The sequence below is a fragment of the Lagopus muta genome, chromosome 4 (genome assembly GCF_023343835.1).
Source record: "Lagopus muta isolate bLagMut1 chromosome 4, bLagMut1 primary, whole genome shotgun sequence".
NCBI classification, from domain to species: Eukaryota; Metazoa; Chordata; class Aves; order Galliformes; family Phasianidae; genus Lagopus; species Lagopus muta.
In genome coordinates this window covers 7,704,905-7,731,522 of record NC_064436.1, presented here as the reverse complement: position 1 = coordinate 7,731,522, position 26,618 = coordinate 7,704,905, and the positions used below count along the sequence as shown (strand labels likewise).

The following is a 26,618-nucleotide window of genomic DNA, read 5'->3' as shown; positions in this document are numbered from 1 at the left end:
ATGCAAATTGCCTTGAACCCTCCATGAGAAGTAGCGAGCTTTTTGTAGAAGAAAAATGAATATGCTTTAGAAAGATAATGACATGGCTATATATCACTGAAACAGGAGGCAGAACAGAAAACAAATTAATGATTATTTGTAAACCTAATAAGGGAATGTCAAGGACAGCTAGTGCACCAGAGAGTACATGAATGTGAATGATAAAAGAGAAAGCAAACAGTCACTAAGAAAAGTACAGGAGAATTACTGTGTCATTGAAATCCAGTATAAAGAGGGCTTATGATTAACAGGACTAACTGCTTGGGTATTTTTCCCTAATATCCAGGGATGTTTATCATAAACTTTAATGATGTAATTTACTATTGTCAAATAAGGACCTTTTAGAGGGTGAAGGTATAAAATCAACAGAACAGGTTTGCAAATGAAAAAAAATACCCTGTGTGGATCACAGTTGCCTGTGACCATGGAGTTGGCTGTGAATATGTGCCTGTACTCAAAAGGTTGAGGTGAGCTTTTTTTTTTTAATTGTGGGGGGAAAAATATATTCCTGGAATGCGAACCTTAAGCTGAACTTAGTTTTGGGAGGCTTTTTTTGAGCTGTGGGTAAGTTGTTATTCTGCAATAAAAAAAAATGGTTCTACTGTACATTGTTGAATCACTCTGATCTTGTGTCTCTCAAGTTTCTTAGAGGAGGGAAAGTGTAAGAGGTGATCGCTTAGGCTGGACATTGTGTGTGCCCCTTATTCCCTTTGTTTCACAAGGTTGAAAACCCTTTGGTTGCAAATTCGTGTTGTTGTGACTGCTGCAGTGTTTCCCGAAGGAATACTTCTGCTTTAGGGAAGACATTTCTCTGTAACTGCAACTTTCTGAAGGAGTATCTTTTTAAAAGACGTTCTTTTGGAATATAAGAGGAAAATACTATTTGAGGAACATTGCATTGTACTCTTACCGGAGATGAACATTTTTTGGTTTTCCCCCATTTAAAAACCCAAAGTTTGTAAACTTTTTAAGTTAGACTGTGAAAATAAATCTTTAATAACAGGGTAAGAGAGTTCTTGCAATTTATCTGTCTGCAGCACTAAGTTTCAACTGACTCTAGTTATAGCCTAATGAAATTCAAATATCTGGACTGAAGGTTAGAAGGGGGATGACACATGAGACTGATATTAATAATGTATGTGAGCAAATATACTTGCAGTAGCAGTTCCAACCGTGTGGAACAAGTTACAAAGAGAGGTCTGTCTCAATATCACCTGTACTAGAAAACAGAATTGAAACTCAAGATCTGCAGTTTGAAAACAGAGCTTTCCTGTCCGCTGAGCTCCATTCTTATAAAAGCCATCCCCTACTGCGCAGCAAATGCCCAAATCATTTCATAACAATCTGGCCAAATAAGCAGTTACAGATTTGCTCCTCCTGATACTGTCAACCCTATCAAATGTGATGTGGAACTGAATTAGTATCTATGCTCAATCATTTGTCACAGTGGAAATAGCAAGTTTTCGTGCCTGTTTGGTGACAAAGCAAGAACAAAGTATGTGGGCTAAACTGCCTCGCGTGAGGAAACACGCAATTGCCTCATGTTTTGGGCTTTCCTAACAAGAAGATGATCCTGGTAGTACCATTAATTGGTATAGATTTTTGCCTCACTAAGTGCTTGTGAAGACCAAGTGTGTTCCTGTACTGTATTCTGTTAACAATACGAGTTACGTTTCAAATAGTGGCTTTTAGCTTTCTGCACTGTTCGTCTTGAAGTCTGACAACCTGGTAAGGAAACAATCTTATCTGTCAACTTCCTTGAGAATTCAAGAAAAATGAATGCATTAGATCATGTTTATGTCTTACATGATTGTTTTTGTCAGACTCTGGGTACACCCATTCTATTTTCTGGCACAGGCAGGTTTTGATTGAATATTCAGCTGAGGAAGGATTCATTGGTTGAACATGTTCAAATCTTCTTGAGCCCAACCCCTATTTATTGCTGTCAGCTTCTCTTCTAAATACCTGATGATTATCTTATCTTGTATTGTGAATTAAATTAAGCTGGTAATTTGGGAAGTCCTGTATTGATGCACACTTGAAATGTTGAAGTGCTTCAGTAGTTTAGAAAAAGCCCACAGCAGAGGCAAACCTGGAAGTTAAGGAATGATCTTTATTGATTGACAGGCATTTATAAATGAGCCTCAATTGCTACAAAACTTAACGAAGTGATATTACAGATAACACTGAAATAGGGCATTTATTCACTCCGGTCAGCTAAGGATCTGTAAGATTTAGATGCGTGTAGTCAAACTGATCATAAACATATCCTGTCCTTATTTGTAGTAAAAGCTGTAGTAGTCTTCCAGTGTGACATCCTCCCAGTGGTTTGATTTATTTCCTTTGTTGCTCAGCAAATTTAGGAAGTGTCTCTTTACACATAAGCCCCCAGACTTGGCAGTGTCTACTGCACTAGAAGGGGCATGGCTCTCTCCCATGTTCTATGATATCTTGCTCGGAGAGAAAAAGAACAAGCTTTGTCACCTCTTACGCTTTGATGTACGTGAGTTCAAAAGTCATCCTGTTGATTCACTCGGTGCCCCCAGAAAGGACTGGTGAAAAATTATTTGCCTTTCGGACAGAAAGCAAGTCAAATCTGTGGTGTTTCCTCTGATTTTATTTGGATATTCAACAGTGACTGCAACGTGTAAGGCCCCATGAGTATAAACACTCTTTTTTTTTTAAGCTAGATGTATATTTTCTCTATGGTTTTCAAGGGCATAAGGTCCTGTTAATACTCAGGAAAGTCTTACAACAAGTATTTTGGTCTGCTGTATGTACTGCTGCTCTAGTGTGCTTCAAGCATCAGCAAGGCTGTGGCATACACTATGCTTTGATAGCTAACCTGCATTTAAAGGTGTTGCTCCTCTTTATCTCTTCCTTTTGCTTGTAGTTAATTTCATTTGGGAAAGATCTTATCTGGCTGCCCAAAGGCAAGGAACAAGCAGGGGCTAGCATCTAGAGTTGTTCAGTCCACCAACAAACAGTTCTCATTTAAAAGAGACCTATGTCCTCACGGTCTTTCTTTGCAGCTTTCTGTCAGCAGGCTTCAGCATGTTTCTTGCCCTCTGGGGAGCTATGAATAGGCAGCCATATCACCGCAGTTAGCATGGTGTTGTGCTGAGATCATAAATGCTGCTGAGAGGAAGCTTTTAAAGCTCAAATGAAGTAATTCGGTATTGCTAGCCAATTTTTGGGAGCCCTGCTGGCTCAAACCCAGCCCAACACATGGGCAGAGAGAGGGTGGGTTAGCCCACAAGGCATTAGAAGGTGTGGTATTTTCTGTAGCGGATGCAATTTGCAGGGATGAGGGAGCGGCGCTCACCTGGGATGTGGCTGACATAGGAGCCCATAGGTTTCAGTGGTTTCTGAACTGTTCTGCACTGCATTAGTCACTCTTGATGTTGTATTCTCATTTTTCTTTGTTGACTTGCTTCATTACTCTTCCTTTTTGCTGACAGTTTAAGTCCTGCTTTAGCTCAGAGAATGAAAACAAATTTTGAATTCTTAATGTGTAGTTTCATAAACTGAGAAGTCAGCCCTGGGGTATCGCTCACAAAATAACTCTTTAAAGATTTCTCTTCTGCTGCCCTGCTGCACTTCTTGCTCTGCGCGCTTATTTCATTTCTGAGGTTGAAGTATTATCACAAAAAGTGAATTTCCGTGTTTATGATAAATACTTCTGTGAAAATCAAGCTCAATAATAATCCTAATAGAAGATGGACTGTAAGGGATTGTTAGGAAAGAAACAGCGAACAAAACAGGACACCTGCTTTGCCTGTATCTCGTTGAATCTCATATGTAATGCTAGTTTCTGTCCTTCCAGGAGACAGCAGTGCCTCTGTGATAGGCTCAGAGGAGGGCAACAAACTGTAAAGCTATGGAAAACAGAGTTCTCCAGCTGGATAGAAATGACAGATGGAGTAATGTGATATAAGCCTTCCAAATAAAGAGATTTCAAGAGAGGGAAGAGAGTAAAAGAGAAGGGAAAGGGGTTGAGTTAGAGGAGAAAAGCATCAGCTGGGGCAGGAACTACTGTTGCTGCCTGTTTGCAGAATCTGGCAAAGGCTGACTCTTCTCTCTTGGTACAAGAAATATGAAGAAGTAGAGAATGCTATTGTTAGTGATATGTTCTGGGTAAGTGTTTTTTATCCAGTTATTATTCTCAAATTGAGCTCAATTAAGAAAACTTTTTCTGCTTGTAGTGATTCTTCCAGAGAAGAGAAATGGGAACTTTCAATGATTTTTTCTGTTTGGTGACTTTCTGTTGCATAGAAGGAATTCTGAAACAACAGTTCCGGGCTGACAGCTAAAAAGCAAGTAGTTTAATCATAAAAATAAAACAACTATGTACCAGCAAAAAAATAGCAAAATTTAAATTGGGTTAACTAGTTACTATAGCCTCAAGCATCTGCATCAACTAGTTTGATAATTACTTTTCTGCTTGTCAGAAATGAGAAATGCTAAAGGCAAACTAAATTCCATGTTACACACAAGCACAAGTTCCACATTTATACTTGCTCTCATGCTGACAATGCACTCCAGAAAAATTAATGATGCCACACACTAATAGCAAATGCCTAATTTAAAAACATTCTTTAAAAGACGAGTTGGCCTTGCGAGTATTTGTTTACTTTAAAAGGGGCAAGAAACAAAACAGTTTTGGATTACACTTCTAAATTTTCCTCTGAGTAGCAATGCTGGGAAACTAGTTTTTCCACTCAGCTCCAAATTAAACTTTTCCCTTGGCCTCAAAGTATGTATTAGAGCCATTCTTATATTTGCATTTGTAACTAGCTAAACAAGTTTCAGCGCATCCCGTTTCTGTTTCTCTTCACAGAAGATACAGCCCATGCCATCCACAAGACTACCTGGTAAGTTTGATTTTCACAAATATTTCTAAAGGAAAGAGGATATATAAGTAACTACAAATATATATTTTTTTCTTCCCTCTAGCAAATTTAAAGAAGACAGTACTTGCTAGAAAATAAGCTAATGTCAAAACCAGAGCTGCGTAATAATGCTTGGTGACATGTGGCACATACGTAAGTATACATTTTTTTTTTTCTTCAGGGCAGGACTGTATCTCCAGCTTTTTCCAGTCCCTCTAAATAAATTATGTTGCATTACTGACAGCTGATGCATCAAGTGAAGTTTGGTAACAGGACTTAATGTTTTTAATGATGCCAAAACTACTTGCAGGAAGAGATTCCTAACATGCGTTGTGAAAGGCTGAAGGTCGTGCAATGTTGTACAGTCACTAATGTTAAGAAGATAGGAGTCTGCCCCCAGAAACTTGTGCTGCAGTGGCAAGACAGAACAGACACAGCACTGGGTGGGACTTGGAGAGCGTCCTGGGAAAGAGTAGGAGCTTCTGAATCGGTGATTCATGTTTGCTACTTATGCACGGTTGTTTTCCTTTAAAAAAATAAAGTTGCTTAATGCATTAATAACTATAATCACTTATTTAATAACGGAGTGGTCAAACTTGATCTGTTTGTCTGTGAAATTAACAATTGCACTCAATGGCATACTTGTCTGTAGCTAGGAAATGTTTGTGTTCTACACGGCTTGATTTACTGGGTCAGGAAGATAATTTAATTGAAATTACTTAGCTTAGTTTGTAGCATTAGTTGTTAATAAGACATTATAAATAATATTGGTAATTACAGGCTGAGAAGATGATATTAATATCTAAAATAAATTCAATTCCGAATAGGCTCTAATTTGGATCAAATATATACTGAAATTTGACATCCAGTCTCTGCAGGTTTTTGGCTCAAACAGTATGAGATATCTTGATCAGAAGCTCAAACTGTGCTGAGGAGGTGTAGGAGGGAAAAGAGGATCATGTGTTTGGACTGAAATTTTGTTTATGTAGATTTCTGTCACAAGTGGTGAAGCTCACTGTTTATCCATACACAGGCACTTGCTCTCTGTACATGTAGGTAATGTAGCTCTTTGTACTGTATGTAAGTGCAGGCATTTAGTACAGAGACAATTCAAAGACTCATGGATGATGCAGATGAAGTTGGGTGAAGTGATTCCCACCAATTACTTGATCAAATAGGAAAATAAAGGTGGAGAAATCTGCTAAAGAAACAGCTTGAGGAGGAAAAGGAGGCAGGATGGAGGGAGCCTCAAGAGAACATTCTTTGTCAAGGAGAATGTGGCGTGTTAATCTATTGGTTGAACTACAAAATCCTTTATTTGTTCAGTTAAAATGAGTTGTTGAAGCTTCAAGGAAGCTGGAACAGACTAATTTTTTTCTTTCTAACGATGCAAATATCAAATATTCTAATTACCCGGATGTTAATAAAACAGAACTTTTGCTCAGTAACATTAACAAACCAAAAAAAAAAAGATATTCAAAGGATGCATCATTTGGCTAAATTAACTTAGAGCTGGGAAACAAATACTGGAATTTGGTCTTGCCTCTATCATGACCAATCCCACTTTGCATTAATGCAGTTTTTATGAAATCGTGTGGACTTGTTGTTTCACATGTGTATCTTGTCTAACTTTGCATCAAGAGAACTTGAGTCGTACTGAGTATACTTACATGAAGATAGGTGCATTTGATCATCACAGGCAGAAATTGTCTCTTAATCGAGTACAAGTTCAGAATTGAATAATTTCACAAGGCAGTAGTAGTCATGGAAAGGTTTTCTGATACGCTTTGATCAGCTACCCATTTAGGCAGTCAGTTTCCAAGGCAGGACTTAAAACTGTGTTGAGCATTTACGCTTCTTACATGGCATACGTGAGAAGCTGTATGTATCCAGTTGCAGTACTGTGGTGTTGTGCGTTGTACAGGCAGCATATTGCTGAACTTCCCCAGGAGAAATGCTGGGGGTGGGAATGAATCTTAAACATGGCCAAAACGGAAATTTAGATGCGCTTTCCATGTCCTTATGGAGGATGCACATTCACCTTGTGCTCAACAAACCAGGCTTATTTCTATTTCTTCACAGGATGAAGAGATTCACTCATCCTTCCGCTTTTATACACACCAGACATAGCTCACTTATGTAAGGTGTGAAGTCAAGGTTCTTCACAAGGGGAGTTTGCTTTTCGTTTGTTTTTTGCTCTTCCTGTCTTTAGAGTAGAGCTCTAAACTATTTTGCTGAGGTAGTCTGTGGTATTTTCTAGCTCTGAAATTTAATTTTGTTATGAACTGTGGAACAGCTTCAAAGATTTGTTGGGCCAAATGCATATTACTTTCCCTTCCCAGGGAAGTGTCCTAAGTATTAAGTATAGGTCCCTCCATTTCCTCCTTTAAAGATTGCTTATTAATACTATTGAAACTATTCCATGCGAAATGGAATGCATTCTTTCAATGCAAACCTGCATAGCTACTAAATGACAAAGTGACTAGAGCTTTCTGTCTCTAGCCCATTGCTTCTTCAATAATTATTAGACATTGTAATAGCTTTAATAAGAGGTCTAGTGACTAATGCTATGTTAGAAATCCATTGTTCAGTTTTCAGCTTGGCTTCCCAATCTGAGGGTCATCTTTATTTCAGTTTCCTTTAACAGAGGATAATCTTGATTCTGCAGTGTCAGGATGAAACCAGTTCTCAGGTTTGTTCAGCTGTGTCCTTGCTAAAGAAAACTGTGGGTGAAATATCTATCAAATTATGTTTCTCAAGAGCAAAGTAGAGAAATTAGGCTCAGTTCATGTCAAAAAGAACAACAGATGACAGGCAGCACAGATCTGAGAAGAGGCAGCACTTCTCACCGTATGTAGAAAACAAAAACAAAACAAAACAACAAAAAAGAAAACAAAACAGCTAAGAAAAACAAACAGTTAAGCAAACAAAACCCCCCAAAAGCTACTGATGACAACCCCCTGCAGGTGCCTAAGATAATTTGCTATCAAAGATCAAGACACTAATAGCTAGGATTTCTTTCAAAGTGAACAGTAATCAAGTGGGGATTTTCAGGTGCAGAGCTATAGATTGCTTTATTCAGTGTATGCACAAATTTAAGCATTATGGGTTTTTTTTTTCTTTTCTTGTGGACATTTTGTGACTGGAAACAAAGGGGAAATAGTGACTACTCCGGAGTTTCAGCCCACATAATCAGTTCGTAAGATACCTTAAGTTCACTGCTGGAAGACAAAGTAGTTTATGCTTTTGTTATTAAGATATATATATATATATTTTGTATGGTACATTGAATCTCTCCGGGTTTCTGACTTACAGTATAGGGGCTTTATTCTTCACGTACTTAGGGAGATAATATTTTACGTAGTGGCTTTTGAGTATATCATGTTGAGTTACTGAAAACTGCTCATCATGCAGATGGCATTTTTTTGGCTTCTTTTGTGATTATTTTTGTAATGTTTTTGTGGAAAATGATATTACTGATTCACATCTTTTTCTTCAAATGCCACAAGGGAGAAAAAAATCAGTACAGCAGATAGGCAAAATTTGCGTGAAATCTGAACTTCACTTAAGAAGGAGATCTGTTGGCATGAAAAGTCACTGTGATTAAAAAAATTTGTATCTGTCCAAGTATATTAATGATGAGAATTATAAATTTTATTTGTCCCCTAAAATCTTACCTTCAAGAGAAATAAAGTAATGTATTTCTGATCCAGAAGACATGCTGTTTTATTAATTAGTGTACAAGGAATTGTTAGGTTAGACGATTATACTCAATTAAGTATAACGAATGTAATTAATATAGATTCTGGTTTTAGGTGGTTGAGTTAATAGTGCCATTAACTGCTTCTATTATGGTGATACTTATTGTTGTATTGGGAAACAAAGTTGAAAATGAAAACAAGTCTCTTTTCCTTGTTCTGTACATACAGAATAGTTTACATTTCTTTTGTAAATGGTCAAAGCCCATATTAAAATGTGTTCTACAATTTTGCAACGTATCCTTTAAAATATTTCATTATGGTGTGCTTACAGAGTATGAGTCACGGTGTGAGGAGTTTATTTAGTTCAAATTGTGGGGAATTTACTTCTTAAACACCTTCTGTTCTTGTGTTCTGTTGATTATTTACCTTCATGTGTCTCTTAAGTGTAGAAAATGACCAATAAGCCACAGCAAAGGAAGTGGCTCCAATTAGGGGTTTCCTCTGGTTGGTTGTGTCTCTTTAGTTTCTGCTCTTCTGCTGAGAGGTGGTGATGGGATTGGAAAAATTTTTCTCATGGATTCACAGAGGGTGCTTTTATGCATCAGAGCTCCCAAACCACCACACAAAGAAGAAGCTTTTGACAGACCAGCTCTGAAAGTTATTTACTTCCTTTAGCTATATTTAAATTAGGTGACATAAAATTTTGCTGTCTAAATATACGTTAACATATGTGGGTGGTTTTTTTTCCAGGTTTTGTATACTTCATGTACAATGGAATATAGGAATCTTGGATGTAACGTTCTCACTTCACTCTGATGCAAGTCATAGTCTTAGGAAATAAAACTCTATATTAATCCAATGTCAGAGAATACTCTTAGCAGATCAGTCCTTCCAAAAAATGTACTAATGAGAGTTCTTGAAAGATTTGGCGCAACTCTGCCCCTTCCTATATTAAAAAGCAGGATAGTACTTCTTTCACGAAAAAATAAAACATAGTTGAGCATCCAAGCACTTGCTTTTAGGAACATGTAAATTGTAATTTGAGGAGATAACTACGTAGCTATGTTGAAATGGGATAAAAGTTTCAAGTCCTAAAGAAGCATACCAGTTAGGCATAAAAGACCATTTATTTTCACATGGTGATTAGTGGTGGAGAGAACTTACAGTTCTGTTGTGGTGACAATGGAGACCCAACAAAATTTAGACAGTTTCTACTTGTTTGGCATTTTTAAAAGAAGTATTTTGGCTTTTTCTGCTCTATAGCTGATGCTACTGCGTCTCACATCACTATTACATTAAATTCTACATGCTTTAAAAGTAAACAAAAATTGACCTGTTATTATGCTGATATATGAGCTTTGGATGGAACATCTGTTCTGAATGTGCATTTTGTAAGGGTTACTTCTTACAGTTTCTTCTAGGTTTACTTCAAAGTGACATTTGACTAGATTTTTTTTTTTTTGCTTTGCTATGTGAGAATGAAATTTCAGCCTCTGCCAGACGGATTTTCCCACAGTTGTTACCAACTTGCAACACATTTCTGTGTTGTTGCTGCAGCTGTGGGTGTTCTGTAGCTGACTTGCTTAGATCTTAATGCAACCAGTTGGTTTAGTTTTTCGTGTGAATCTGAGAAAGGACAGAAAGTTGCTTTTTGCTTTTCCTACTTAGAGAAGATAGATGCGTGAATGAGTCTCCAAAAGCAGACCCTCCTCAAGGGAGCTTTTGCTACAGAAGCTCTGTTTTGCCATTGTTGTGGCTTGTTTCTTCCTTTTGAAAGACCTGTAGTGCGAGCTAATCACTTTGTTTGTATGTGCTCTTTTCATAGCAAAGCCAGAAAGATATGGCTCTAAAGCAACTATTCTACATTTTGGTGCTGCATCTGTTCCTTCTATTTCCTTGGTCTCCCAGGAGAGATAATCATTAGGTGTTTTTGTTTGTTTTTTTTTCCTTACTGCTGAGAAGCCCAAAACTATATGATGATATGATAATGTTCTGTTTTCACGTAAGGGGAAAAATAAAAATTAAAAAAAAAAAAAAAGAAATAAAGTGCCCAAAATGTGTAATTGACAAAATTTTCAATATTGCACTAGCTGTACAAAAATATTCTGCTGTAATTTGGGCAGCTGAACTGAAAGAAGGAAGCAGAGGTTCAAAGATGTGACATAGACACGTGCTTGTATGTGCTGCCAATTCTGCTTCTTTCCCACCTCAATCTGAGGGAGTTTGCAGCACAGAGGTGAAGCTCAGTTTTATGTTTCACATCTGCAAAACTAAGATAACTAAGATAAAACAAAATGATAGTGAACAGTCTCATTTAATGGCAGTTATTTCTCTGACACATCCTAGGTCCAATAAACAATCACTTTTTTTGCCTGCTTGGGTTTTGTTTGAAATAAGGCTGACAGTTCTTTGCAATATCAAATCCAGCCTAGATAATTTCATTAAAAACATGATAAACTCATAACTGCCGCAATGACTTTTACTGTTAAGAATGGTGAGAAAATATTAAGTTCCTGTACAAAATTAATAGACAAAACAAAAATATTATAAAAAGAAAGGACGATACTTATGAAACCTATCTAAGCTGTTGTCTTTCATGCTGAAATGAAGTTCTATAACACTGCATAATGAGGATGCTTGTGTTGTTGTTTTTCTTGAGCTGTATGAACCAAAGGAAATGCAGAGCTCTCTTATTGGCAAATTCTCAGTATCAGATGGGTATGGCCCCACTTACTCCAGAAAATTTAACTTAAATTAATAGTATGCAATTGTGACCATGAATGGATTTTTTATACTGTTGTAAAAAGATGTAGATTGCTAAAATTTTTCCTCTTCAACTGTGTATAATCTTTTTTTTTTCCCTGAAGGAATTCTCTCCTCTTGTAGATTTGAAAGCAATTATTGTGAATTTTTCAACAGTTTCCATCTCCAGTGCCAGTCCTTTGAACTTCACAATTGGCTTTTGCTCCTTCTTCTTTGCAGAAGTGCAGCTGAAACACATCAGTTACCTTGCAAGTTGTAATTCTGTATGATTTTCTCCCCAGTTGAGTTCTGAAAGTTAAGAAAGTGATTAATTTATTACTTGCATAAACTATCATAGTAATGTTTTTGGAGTGGTAGTGCTTAGGTCCAGAATGACATCTTACCAAATGACACATGATGCAGATATGCGTACACAGAGGTGTGTAATAAACGCAATAAACCCTGCTGCATCTTCACTGATTTTTGGAATGAAGTCCTACTGACCAACTTAAAAAGTGTTTTAGTGAGATGCCACAGAAGTCTGCATGGCTAAGGAAATGCCACAAAGTGAAGTAGATCAAGAAAGAAATCAGAAGTAGTTTAATGGCCCAAGTCCTTGACACAAAGACAGTGAAACTAATGTAAAATGCATTAAATCATGTTTGAGACATGTTTTTCTTTGAAGCTTTGTGGAGTGTCAGAAGGGGAGTGTTGCATTTTAAAGAACTTCCAGTTTGCCTTTGACACTGACGCAGTAAAATTTAAAAATAAGTTTGTTTCTGCAATTCAATATGGTTTCTGCAGGATCTTGTCAATTCTTCAGATGGAGGATGTGTACAGGGGAGTTAGAGGAAGTCCCTTTGTGTCCCTTTCAGCCACAAAACAAGATTTGTTCACTGTGGATGTTTGGATGCTTGGAATTTATTTTCTGTCTTTATAGATGATAGCACAAGTCTCTATTGGTGGAGTCTACAGGCTGTAGAAAAAAACTTGAAGAAGGTCTCCTATAGCAGCATGAAAGGTTAGTGTGTTCGTGTGCTGGTTTCTACATCTATCTTTTATGATGTCGACTACCTCTGAACTGAGAAGAGATGAAAAAGAGATTTCATAAGAGATGGAATAAGATAGCAGGGAGAAGAGGATAGGACGTACGCTTGTATGCAATGAAACTGTGGTATCAAAGGGTCACTGCAACCTTTAAAAGGAAGTTTTTAATGGCTTAGGCTCCTTATGGTTCTTATGAAAAGAGATTTTTCAGAGATGGTCTACTGTCCCCGAACCACACTTGATTCAGGCTGAGGAAAGCAACTCAAGAAGCTAAGTTAATGCATCAACTTAATATACTCCTCTTGAATCTGGATAGTATTGGCTGCAATGTTGGGCCTGCTTCAGCAAGGGAGCCAGCACGTAATGGTTTTCTATGTTATCACCAGTGGCTGTCAAAGTACTGATGTTCAAACAGATGCTTCAAGCAGCGATGCAGGCATCTCCTTTTACTTCCTTAGGCTGCTGTCCAGAGGCCATTAGTGCATAACTGGGAAGAGGAGGACTTGACTGTGTCTGGGTTGGTACTTTCACAGAAGGCCCTTGAACAACTGTTTATTTCGAGTCTTCCTCGGGAAGTCTGAATGTATTCCTCCTCTCATGAAAGTCTAGCTACTTAAAATCTTGAGTCTAGGGGGAGAGAGGGAGTTGCATACAGATGCTTAAGTGCCCCTTTTTACTGTCTTGCCCTTCTTACAAAAATGTAATTTAAATTTTAAATTACAACATTAGTGAAATCTTATTAAATTTAATATGATTTAAATTAAAATAAAATTGCTAAAATCTTCAAGTTGCACAGAAAAAAAAAAAAAACATAATAAAAAATTAAAATTGGAGAAGTCCTCAGGGATGAGGGCCGTCATAACACTCTTTCCTTCTCTTCTACCCAACTTCTCCCAAATGGCTGTATTGTATGCAGTCAAATTCTTTAAGAACTCATGCACTTGAAGGAGGCGAAGACTTTTCTGTAAGCCGATAACTGCAAAAATGTGATTGTAAATGAAGAAATTAATATGTAAAGGTTCAATGAGTTGTTCAAAGAACAATTGAAGGTGACATTAGTCACTATGCGTTGCTGTTTATGTGCACAGAACTGGGCATATCTATATGCTTAAACAAATGGATTTTTAGACATATTTAACGTGAACAGTAAGTGAAATATTTTGTATTTTAGATTTAGAAAATCTGCATGCCACAAATTTTCTAGAGCGCAAGCACAAGATAATCCTTCTTCAGAATTAGTCATAACGATTGTGAAGAGATCTGAATTGCTCTTGCCCCTGTTGTGAGTTTCTGGTGGATAAGCTGATAGCTTCAGTTTTCGAAGATGTCAGGCAAGCATTTTTTTATACCAGTAGGTAACAGCAGTTGTTCTCTGGTGGCAATTATTATCTTTCACAGTATATAAAAGCTTGATGTCCCATTAACTAATCTTCTTGAGGTGAAAACTTCTTGTCTTTTTGTCTAAAGCTTTGAGTATTTTACAGACAAATTCTCTAGCTATCCATTACAATGAAAAAATATTTTGTCAGCGTTCTGTGATGTGTTTTGATTACCATTTACCTTATGACTGCATTAACTTCAATATAATTTTTTCAAAACATATTTAAGATTCTGCCTTTCAAATCCTGCTCAGTTAAAAAAAAAATTAAAAAAATTGTAGCAGCATAAGGAAGGTCTGGCATGCATTTGATACAGTTCAGCTTATCATGCATTCTCGCCATCCAATATAATGGCTTTACAAGGGATTGGGACCCAGTTTCAATACAGATATACAATGTGCACAGTAGCATGTAGCTGTTTGCGATGGACTACATCAGGACTGTGGGTAAACAGTTCTGTGCTTTGATATGCATGCTGATGTCCCCAGTAAAATTGCCTTTAAGCAACATATGGAGAAATCATGTTACTGTGAATCAAAGTATCGTAAATAGTCTTATTTAGTTTAAAAAAAACACCAAACACTCATTTCAAAATATTTTAAATATCCTCCCTCTTTCATAAGTGCTGTGGATTTGACTTAAATCAATACAGCCATAAAATATTTCTCAGAACAGAAAGGGCAAGGTTTGAGGAATGTGATACGTAAAGCTTATGAATCAAGATGAACACAGGCAGAAACTTGAGGTCAGGAGTTTTCAAAAGGCATTCAGAATTAGAAAAGGGATGAGTAATTAAAGAAGGCATGAGTAAGAGAAAATGAGAGAGAGTTATTAAATTCAGTAACACATGATAAAATATTTTTTCATTGTAAATGACGCTCATGTAGCAGCCTCTGTATGCTTAAATTTTAACTTTCATTTTTACATTTATTTTTGTGTTGCAGTATGTTGTATAGCATACAGGACTAGTGCATAGACGGTTTTTACTGGCTCAAACCAAGCTGAGTCCAATACCAGTGACAAGAGTACAGCCTAGAGATTTCCTTATAAAACTCAGTCTTTGGCATAAAATGGGGACAGAGAATAAGGAAAATATCAAATACTGTGAATAAGAAGTCATTAATTTAGCAATGAATAGAAACGGCCATTTAAATATTCGTTAAAATCAGTCAGTCTTCACAGACGTATGATACAGCAACTCTAGACACATCTCCAGATAGCTTCTAAAATATGAATCACCAATGACCTTCTCAGTACTTACACTATGGTAATAGAAATTAAAATGTATAGCATGCCATACAACACTATTTATTAAACTGAGATGTGTGAGGAGGATATAGAAATGGATATGGCACCGCAGCAGGATTTTCCTGGAATCTGAAAATTGCACTTGGTTGTTGGCTGAAGGTGGGCACTGGCCTATGTTTGTCTGAAGGTATTTCCTTGCAAAAGTTGGCACTGAATTAATCCTTTCTAGTTTAACCCCGCTCCATTAATCACTCTGCTATACCAGTCCTTCAGGGGTGCTTATAAGCACCTTATGCATTTTGTTTAGATTTTGTAACTTGGTGGCAACTGTATTCCCTACACTCACCCAATCAATCTTGGATGTGCTCAGTATCGTTATGAGAGCAGCACTCATCTCAGGTATGTAATTTAACTTCCAGCCTGTGCTTAACAGTGTGTATGGTAAATAATCAATGGGTCCCTGGGTATTTCCAGATATTAGAATGATAGTATCATTTAATGCTGTGTTCTAAACTCTTCTGGTGAGTGCTGCCTCTCCCCTTCCTTTAAATATACTTCCTTTAAATATTTAAATTTACCACCAGGAGCTTCTTCTTTAAAGTTGTGAAAATAGGCAGTCAAAACAAGTTCTGCTAGGAGATCCATCTCCTAGCTGAACTATTGAGGAAATAAAAGAATTGGCTTTCATTTTGCAATGCTATTTGTTGTGTGAATACAATGCCGTTCACTTCAACAGACCAGTGATGAATAACCATTACTTTCTCTACACAGTATATTTTTTGGTTTTAGGGAAGAGAGGTAAGAACAAATGTATTCCAATTGGAGACTCACAGACCTACTCCCATGTAATTTTGCCCAGCTTTCATCTTAACACTAGCTAAGAAGTCCTTTTTCATTTGAAAAAGACAAGGGTTTTATTTTGAAAATACTCTTCATAACTTTTCAGCTTCCTTTCTCCTCCCTTCTCTGCTTCCACTGATAATAGAGCTGAATTCAGTTTATTATCTCTCATTTGAGGAGTTTTTTGATGAATAGATATTTCTCTAAAGAAGTCTGAGATTTACTAGTTTCACTGTTGATCCCTATACCTCTCTGTTTCTTTACCCAAGAGAAGTAGCTAATGAGCTTTTACACAGAGAAGGCATTTTGATAATTGCATCAAAATATGCCATTTCGTCAAACAAATACACCGGTCTTACTCATTACTCTAAAGACTACTTAAAGTCTGTTATTTGTAACTGCGTAAAGCTTAATCCATCTTCTATGCAGAAAAAAGTCTAAAACTAGAATCTGACCACCTATTTCAAGCTCTATCACTCTAATGAATGCAAGTAGTCTGGAATATCAATTTTGTCCTCATCATCCTTAATCATTATGGCTGCTTAATTGGTTCTTGTTATTTAAATATCCCAACACTGGTTATCATCAGTTACTGTCTTGTTAATAATACCTGGTCTGATACACACTGACATCTGTGCAATTGAATTTTCTGCGTACGTGTGAAATGCAAAGCTATGTAATGGTCTTTGATGAATGAGATGAAACCTCACTACTGAAAAAAAATGACTTGGAGAAACTGGTTTTGTGTCATTTACTTTCATAGCTCTTTCACAACCTTTTGGGATGTTATAGTGGGGAAAACAGAAGTAGAATTTGCCATAGACTTTTCTGTTAATGTCATTATGCTCTACTTTTCTTTACAGTACTGGAGAATTGGTGGATACTGAATTATTGGCCCAGAGCTTGAATATAGAAATTGCAAGTTTGAGAAAGCTAGTCTAGGTCTGAAAATGCCTCCCTGCAGTACTGTGTGCTAAGAACAGAGATTTGGCACATAAATTAATTAGAAAAGACTTTTTTTTGTGAAGCAGTGCTTTTCTGGCTCAAATAGTTTCTTGCATAGTGCTGTAAAGCATATGGTTTGCTTTTACTTTTTGACCTTTTTTTCTGTGCTTATATACTCTGACCTTTCTCACTGAACAGAAAGAGAAAAGGTGCTAGTCTGCACTCATACGAGGTTGTGATAAATCAATATATGTTTAGTAGGTAGGTTTAGAAAAATGTGTCCCTTGCACTATTTTTCATTTTTTTCTGCTCTATACCTATTATCTAAGAATGCTAAAAATGTCTTGAGCCTGGAACTGGGAGATCTTTCCTCTGGTGCCCTCAAGTGTACTATGGTTGAGAATCTACACATCAAATGGTGGTTCAAGTCTAAATGAGTAAATTTTGGCCTTGACCACTGACAACTTTTCCTGTAGGTAGAACTACCTCACTACGAAATCTTGCAATGCAAGAACCAGAAATTGTAGTTTTATATTGTTAGGGGAAAAAAGAGGTTAAGTGTTCCACTAAACTGAATCCATGTGTTGGAAAGTACTAATATGGTAGGAACTACAATTATGCATGTAGGTTTTCAGGGCAATTTTTTAGAGAAAGTCTTATATCACAAATGGAACCTTGAACAGTTGCAATCCTACAGATAAGTCCCAGGTTATGCATAGAAAAATATAAGAGCTATTCAGGAGCAAAGAAATAGTGTTCCCTGATACCACTGTGTGAGTTGCCATTACACATTACATTATGCTTCAAGGAATGACAGGAGTTGAATGGAAGGAGAAAATTGGAGGAGATAGAGATGGCAGACCATAAGAATTGTGCATGAAGTGAAAATTGAGTGACTGGGTTGGCTGAACAGAGAAATAATTTTTCCTCTTAAACTAATGCTTTAAAGGAGAAAAAAGAAAAAAGGAACTGTGACTGTGGGCCATGAGGCTTTTCAGGCAGCACAGCTCCAATCACCTCTGTTTATACTTTTCTCAATCCAGATTTTAAATATCCAGTGTAAAACAAAATATTTTAAAATGGTGTACTGTACACTCAAAAGCTGAAGTAGAACTAAAGGGTGGATATTCTTGCTGTTATCCTGGCAGCTCTCCTTATTATAGCTCTGACTATTTTCACGTTAGATGACTATTTCAAGAATGCAAAGCAGTGTGGAAGGGATAAATGGCTTGCTTTTCACATTCAGTTGTAAGCCAAGAACTAGAGACAAAATCTTAAGACAACATCTTGAAAATGATACACTATTCCAAAGTTGGAAGAGAGAAGAAGGAATATCTTGATATTTTTTATTAGTTTGTCAAAATAATAACTGCTTTATTTTTTTTTTTTTTAAAGGAAGCTTAGAAATGCAACATGAATTAACCTTTGTGGTACATCTTATTCAATTGTGCTCTTTGTTGCATGTCAAAATTAAAATTACTTAGAACAAAGTATTTTGTTATGAGTTAATGATCTAGATAACTTTAATAAGAAGAGGTACCAGTTTAATAAAATTAAGCTGTCTGTATTATCTGATCCTTGAGTGACTAGAGACAGCATGCAATTCCTACATAAGCTAAAAGTGGAAAAAAAGTAGTTGAACTAAACCAACTTGTAGTTCACCTCAGAGAAAATATTTGTCAAAGTAGCATCAAAGGCTGCAGCAATGTCACGAACTGACACTGAGAAATTCCTCCTGAAAGAGAGATTATATTTAAAATGTCTTTTCTTTTCTCCTCCATGCCCTCTTTGAAATACTTTACTTTCATAAAAGCTATAGATCCGTATTTCATTCCAGGGACGCACAGTCTGATGTCAATCAAAAGTTTCCATTTTATAGATTAGAAGTTCTGGGAGACGACACCTGTTTCCTTTTCTTCAGTATTTTGGTTATGAATGCTCTAGAGCAAGCGCTCTATTTTTTTTGCCCTCTTGCCCCCGGCAGGACTGGCTGTGTGCTGTGTGTAAATTGACTGCTATCATGCCAGCATCCTCTCTTTTGGTCAGCGAGTCTCTCTGAGTGCACGTGTATAAATTTGTATTCTACTGTAGAAAGCTCTGGAGCACAGTTAAGGATGCTTTATACACTTTGGTGGCTTCCAAAGAGATGTTGTGCTGTGCATATGTATTTTTATATATGTGTGTGTGCACTGTGTGAAGATGACTAAAATTGTGTTGGCTTTTTTTTCAGCGCACTTGTATGCTTAAAGTGGATACAAGAGCCTGAAGTGCCCAGATTTCAAACAGCCTGTTAGCCCCCTGACCTGCAGGAGTGGACAGCAGTGAAGGTACTGTATCTTGTTTCGTGACACCAAGTTACCTTTTGACCCTCTCCTGTTCATTCTCAAAGGAGCAAAAAGCAGCATCTCCATGTGCACCAAAGGAAATGAGGCACTCGGTCACAGCTCCAGCTCTCACCGCCCCCACTACTCCTTTGGGTACTGCTTTTCTCCATCTGTCTGCTCTGGCCATTCTTTCCTTTCATCTGAGCTCTCTTCCACATGTGCCTTCCTGACTACCTTCCTAACAAGCAAGGTAATTTCCAATTGGAGTCTCCAACCTTATTTACTTGATTTCCTCAGCAGATCATATTTTGATAGTTTGCGAATACCTACGCTTGCAGCAGTCTTAATTAAAGGCAGATGAATGCAGCTGAATTCAGCAGTTTCAGCGAGTGCCAGTTTCAGTCTGAGAAACTCTGTTTTGGCTTTACATAGAAAGACTGGCTTATTTTAATGCTTGTTGAAACTAAACTAAGACAAATTCTAGGTGTTGGGTTCAGAAGAAGGTAGCATTACAGGGAGAAGGGCAACAGAACAGTAGATATTTGTCATCACTTTATGAAAATGTATTTCAGAAAAATCTTTTTGAAGTTTATAAATGCCAGTTTAGAAGGTTTTTTTTAATACTAAATGCCCTAAAACACACACCCCACTTTTGAAATGGCATTGTGGCTCATTTGCTTTCTTAATAGATTTTGGGAACCTCATATCTGTATTTTCTTTATTCCTGTGACTTAACAGCTAGTCTAAAGTTGCCAGAATTTTGTGCCCAGTTTCAAATAACATTTCCGTTTTTAAGCTTTTAAATGTCTGGACTTAGCATTAACATTTTCATTTTGATTCCATAACACATTTCTTTTCAGACTGGTGAAGTTTGGATTCTCATCCAGAAAGCCAGAAGGCTTGTGAGAACAGGTGAAATTTGTTTCTTGAAGTGACTAAATTTGCATTGGTTTGAAAGATTTTTTTAAACCCTTGTGCTTTAACCCAAATTCTGCTCTCATATTCAAACTTATCCCATTCTAATTGCAATTTGTATCAGACAGGTGTGTTGCTATTTTTAACACCGATATTTATGCATATAACTCTTCCATTTTGTCTAATCTTAATTAAAGTATAGTTTAGAATAAAGCAGCTTTACCCTGACCTGGGGCTGCATATTGAAAAAAAGAATAAATGAAAGCGCCACTTTTCCTTGTCATTTTCCTTAAATGAAACTGATCTGCTAACTTTACTTAGTTAAAGAAAATGCACTAAATCTAGAAGATTATTTTAAAAAATGGTTGTTCCTAGCTTTTCTTTCTTTCCTTCCTTTTAATACAAGGAGCGTCTGGGTCTGACTTGTGTAGTTTCTCCCAGGAAGGCTGCAGCTGTGTGATTTACATCAATACCTGTGGGGCTTTCTGACAGCCACTGCTTGAAACACACACAAATCCGTAATGGCCTGCGATGACTTGTTGAATGGCACATGAAGCCAGCTGAAGAAGTCTATATGCAAGCAAGTAACATACAGTGTATTTTTGGCTCTGGTTTTAGGGAAATTATTAACATAGTATGACATAATATCCTGCCTTATTTTATTATATTGTCATTTTAGAGACATGTAAAAATAAGATGCAAATATGTTTTGTGCCTGTTATTGCTAAAGATACTCTACCTGGAGTATAGCCAGTGAGCCTCTGTTAAAAGTTAGTATGCTAAGCAAAGTTGCAAATCAGTACATTTCTTTTCTTTTGGTGAAAATAGGAGTTGCACTGTCACTTTGTTCTATCAACTTCACTTGAAAACTCTAGGCTGACCTGCATAGCTTTGTGGCTAGTACTGTAATGGAAAATGTGTATAGCTCTATATTATGCAGTATGTTGACACTGCCAGATTCCCTTCTCCGGAAGGGAAAAGGCAATTTTGTGGTGATCTGAACTGAGGTGACTATCTAGCTTCCAGTATCTCTAGATCACCTAGAGCAGTGTGGAGAGTTTTGTGGCTAAAGCACTCAGAGGTAGATTATCAACTTCTAAATTATATCCTTACTTCTGAGAGCCTCAGGTGCCTTTGGAGACTTTATAATCAGTTATCTAACTTGAACTCCACTTACTGTCTTTAGAATGGTCTTTTCTTTCTATAAAGGTTTTATAAGATAAGACTTGAGATAGAGATAAGAAACAGAGAGATATAAGAGCTTTAATTGGTTGCTAGTTTCTGGTGTTCTGTATTTCCATGTGTATTTATAATAATGTCTCTACAGTCTTAGTAAGTATTAAGGGGAATATTTCCTCCTCCTACTCCCACTCCCTGTCAGAAAGCCAGTGTATATCGACTCCACAGTCTTGAAATATAGTCATTTGATAAACTGACTGTTTAGGCAATAATGCATACTCTGTGGATGGTTCAAAATGTTTGTTTTGTCACTATAGGAGAGACTGGTGACTAAGTACTGGCAAAGAGCTAGAGCGATGATGGCTGCTGCATCCCTTAACTCTGGGCTGCTGAAACTTTCTGTAATTTGGACAGTCTAGTTGCTGCACAACCTCACATCATGCACTAGGAGTGATGCAGAGGTGCTGACAGGCTAGGTGGGAAACTGTCTAAAGATAACCATTAGGAAAATCTAGTGTAAGAACTTAGAATCCAGCTTTTCTGCACTCACCTCAGCTGGAGGTTAACAGTACATTGTCTTTTGGACTTCATGCTAGATTATTTTCCTTTTTGACACGTAAAGAATCACATGCATCCATGGTCTGATGTCTCACTGGAATTTATAAAAAAAAGTTCAATTTTTTTTGTTGCAGAATTTGGAAGTTTTTTGCTTCACAGGAATATCATAGAAAGATGGAATGGCAGAATGGTTTGGGTTGTAAGGGACCTGAAAGACCATCTAGTTCCAGCCCTCCCACCATGGGTAGGGATTCATTCCCCTAGACCAGATTGCTGAAAACTCCCATCCTATCTGACTATGAACTCCAGTGATGGGGCTTGTACAGCTTCTCTAGGCAACATGTTCCAGTGCTTCACCACTCTCTGACTGAAAAATTTCTTATTAATGTCTAATCTAAATCTCCTGTCTTTTAATTTTAAAGCCACTATCCCTTGTCCTGTCACAGCATCCGCGATTAAAGAGTCCCTCTCAGCTTTATTTCAGCCTATATTAGACACTGGAAGGCCACTATAAGGACTTCCCAGAGTCTTTCCTTCTCTAGATAGAACAACCCCATTCCAGCACTACAATCTTGTTCTAAAGTCATTTTCTAAACTAGAGTAAGATTACTTACACCAATCTTTGGGTTTTGAAAGCTGCAGAGGATAGAAGAGGGAAAGAAAGCTCTCACCAAAGACACGAGTGAATCAGGTCAGTGCTGCAATTTATGGTTGAGGTTCAGCAGCAGGGATGCTTAGATAAGCTCTGAAACACAGTGCGCAGTTTGTGAAGCTGCTGCGTGCCTTTGTTTCTTCACAGAAGGGAAGTGCTTTGCCAAAGCATTGCTTAAGCCTCACAAATGGCATCTTTCTACCTATCATGGCATTTATTCCATTCTTTGTGTCAGTATTTAACTTAGAGTATAATTCTCTAACGCTTTTGTCTTTGAACTATATATTGGAATGTCCTGTAAATGCCTCCCTCTCCCTCTTTTGTTTGGATTTGCTAGAGAAAATATTACCCAAGATCATTCACTTCCTCCTGGACATGTATTCAAAAGTCAAGCATGGGCTGAATTTACTTTTAAAACAGGGAAACATCAGATTACAAGAAAATTAAATGTAAATTCCATTCCAATCACAGCTGAACAGACGTGTTCCTCTCTGGCTTCTTCCTTCGAAGGGAGCTGGGGCTGAGCGTTCAGTGTCCATAAACAACAACTTTCCCTGTGAATGGTGTCCTAGTTCTGTCTAAAACTGTCCTGGGGGATCTTGACAGCTCCTCTGAGTTCTCTTTATGGTTTCTCTTCATCTGTTCCCCTTTATCCAAATTCTTTTCATGATGCTCACTGTTGCAAATTCAGTTTTGATGGCTTATTTGAATACTAGTTACCATTTGAACAACTTCAATTCAGCATTTCATGGGTTACTACTGAAATTGAAGAATTGAAAAAAGTCATTCAAGCTCTTATATACATATTCAGAGGAGATTTTTATCTTTAGAATATTCCATGCAGCTTTTTAGCACTTCACTGATATGAATAAAAAACCTGATCATTGGGTTGTTTTCAGGTGGGTGAAGGACGTATTTGCATTTTATTTCTCTCCTTTCTTGTCCCTCTAACATTGAGATTTAGAGAAACTGAGTTTTGTTGGAGCGTGCCCGTGGCCTAAGGTTCAGGCCTAAGGATTCTCTTCAGAGTTAGCAATCCCCATTCCAGTGAGTGAGAAGTTTCAAATTTCAACACAGCTTCAAACCTGATTCTCCAGTACTCAGAAGAGTTTTTGAACCCCTGGCATTTTAGGACAGCTTTTTTCACCCCTGGCATTTCCTCACAGTTTGTGTGTTAAGAAATCTGGCACGATAAGATATTTTCAGAACACCTATCAGATAGATCTACTAGGTGGAGACAAGGTGATGAATCTTACTGCCTCTGAGCCTGAAGCTGTGAACATACTGCTCTTGAAATCAAGTGGGTTTTTGTATGGCTGGTGGTGGAAACAGTACTAGTTTTAGGAAGTTTTAAGGTGGTCGGTGGTGCCTAGCTTCTTTGATGTTGTTGAGCTGAGCAAAATACTTGAAGAGTTCATTTGCTCCAAATTCTCTTGTGATGTATCCCAAAAATTACTGCTAAGGGTGTGGTGGAAATGGTGTTCTTAATTCAGCTGTAGCTGAAAGTTAGCATTCCTAGGATACTTGGACAGATCTGTTTGTTGGAATTCTTTCAGCTTGATGTTTAAAGCTGGTCTTACACATAAGATTATTCAGCATGGTATAGTTACATAAGAATGACAATTAGATGTAATTTCCTAATTTACAGGTGTATATTGTCACCTGGTAGAAATGCTAGAATCATCTGCTCAGATCTTCATAAGTGAGAACCTGCACTTCAGTCTAACAATAAACATGATATTTCACACATTTTAAAAATATTTCTAATATCTAGTCTCTGTTACCTAATTATTTAGAACATACAGCAGAAAAACATGCATCCAGTTCCCGAAGGCAAATACAGCAAAGAAAAATAAATGCTAGTCAGGAATGAAATGGTGCTCATCTTTGGAATAAGTGGTGATTTCAGAATATCATCTACCTAACCACTGTGAAATTTTTTGTAACCATCATGACAGAGAAAAGGTTTAACAGCACTTAGAAGAAGGACAGCTGTTGCTTTGTGAATAACAATTTTTGTTGTCACTGTTACAAATGCTGCAAATAATAGCATGACTGAAAACAGAGGTGGAACTTATCACTTGGTTGTTCATCCTGTTAGTGCATCCCGTCTGTCAAGTCCTGAGTCCCCAAAGTGCGCTTCTGAGGAACATATGTTGTCTGACAAAGCTCATTTTAAATCGGAAGGCAGAATTATGTTTTGCTTAACTTAGATTTTCAGATGTAAAACACGCTGAGGATGAGATGTTCCATGTAACTAAAGTATACTGAACAGCTGATCATAAAGCTTTCCCAAAGAAGTTCAGCTGTTTTTAAATTTGGCTATAAAAGCTTATTTTTAATCTTATAAGGATGTGTTTTCTTAAAATACTTGAAATCAACTGAGTAGAATAGTAGCAACAGACCAAGAATTATGGAAGTGTTTGTGCCTTACAGTGAAGGTAAGTGACTACATTAATTTCTTCTCCAGCTAATCCCTGCAACTACCTGATCACATCAGAAACCATTCACCTTCTTGGATGGTCATAGTAAACTTCTAAACGTCTAGATAATGGGTAAGAGGGTTGCTGTGAGCTTTACGGCTATTCTCACTCTGCCATCACCCTCCTGAAATGTTTATCAAATTGAGCCAATGCTGTGTTAATAATGAGTGCATATTTTGCAGGCCTGTAGCAGAGGACCGTGGGGCAGCAGCCTGCCAGCAGTGCAGAGACAATGCTCTGCTGCTGGCTGTGCTCGCAAGAGAGATGCAAACCAGCTCACAGGTAATTATGCAGTATAAAGATCCTTCCAAGATAATTTACCTGAGCAGATAACTCAAATGGAGCTTTATCTATGGCTGAAGTATTCCTGATAAATGAGAAAGGATAGCTATATATTTTTTTTTTCTTCCCCCTAGCTGTATGTCATATATACAGTTTTACTGCAGAACAGATCCCTCTCCGTGGGTACATTCCTTGCTTCTAGGGCCAACACAGAGGTAGGAATAGTGGAGAATTGCTTTCTCTCACTTATGGCTATCTTCTTTCCATTAGTTTTGGAAGAAACATCAGCTCCAAAAGCTTCTCACCTTTGTTTAATTGTCAAAAAAGTTCAGAAATCTTTCTCAGCTTGTCTCAGCCTATGTACTGTTAAGACCAGTAAGAGAAAGATTTTACCTGCTTGGATTTGTTCTTTTCAGAAGTTATCTTAAACTAAAACATCTCTATGTATGAAACCGTAGATAATATTTGTACATAAAACCACATATATATGTTAATATGTTCTGTAATACTTTGAGTGAGAGCCTGGATTGATGTACCACTTGGAATATAGGCATAATTTGCTCAGCTGATGATATAAACTGCTTCAGAAAAGGTGTCTGGGGCAAGTGAGAGCTCTGAATCTTCTTACAGCCTGGTTAAGATGCTGGAAACTTAAATAGTACATCTGAGCTGAGAACTCTTCTTTTTATTCATCTACTACACTGTAATGTGGGCAGCAAATTCACGCGTTCTTGGAGCAGAATCTACATCAGTCTTCTATTGAAGCAAGCCACAAACTCCTCAGGGTTGTGGAAGAGGGGGAAAGAAAAGGGACACTTTCTTTGCTGAGAATAAGTGCAGGGAGCGAGGTGTCCTGCAGCAAGAACAGCAGGTTTGCTCTTGTGATTAGTTTGGTATTTGAGGTAACCTTAGCAGTTTTCAGTTTTGTGTTTGCAGGAAGAAGAGTTACAGCCCCGATGAACTTCAGGTGTTAGGAGAGGCATGTTCTTGGCTGCAGACCTGAGCCTTCCAGCTGGGCAGTTTAAAGTAAGAGTAATCCCACATGTAAATCCCATGGTTGTGGAGCTTCCTCAGTCTGGTTATAGTAGTTAATCCAAGTTCATGACTTTGTTTTGTTGAGCATTTGATAACAATGTATGTTTTAAAGTACTGTCTCACCGGGCCTTTAAATAGATTTTGACACTTCATAATTTTAAGCACTTCCAATCCAACCACCTGGTGCAGAACAAAAATGACTGATACCCAAGCTTGTGCGACCAAGCTTTCTCAAGGTAATTTAATAGTGCCAGTATGTATGATTATAAAAGAATATACTGGTATAATAAATAGCATTTTAATCACTTGCCTTTCATTTGTTAACTCTGCAATGAAACTAAACTTTTAAACTACCGT

General features: G+C 37.4%; 1 long non-coding RNA gene across 1 annotated transcript; it reads left to right on the top strand.

Annotated features, from left to right (window-relative positions):
- Positions 1-4,878: 4,878 nt before the first annotated feature.
- LOC125692009 (uncharacterized) lies at positions 4,879-5,401 on the top strand. The gene is made up of 3 exons (XR_007376406.1): positions 4,879-4,913; positions 4,996-5,084; positions 5,242-5,401. It is a non-coding gene; the product is annotated as an uncharacterized LOC125692009 (long non-coding RNA).
- The last annotated feature ends 21,217 nt before the right edge of the window (positions 5,402-26,618 follow it).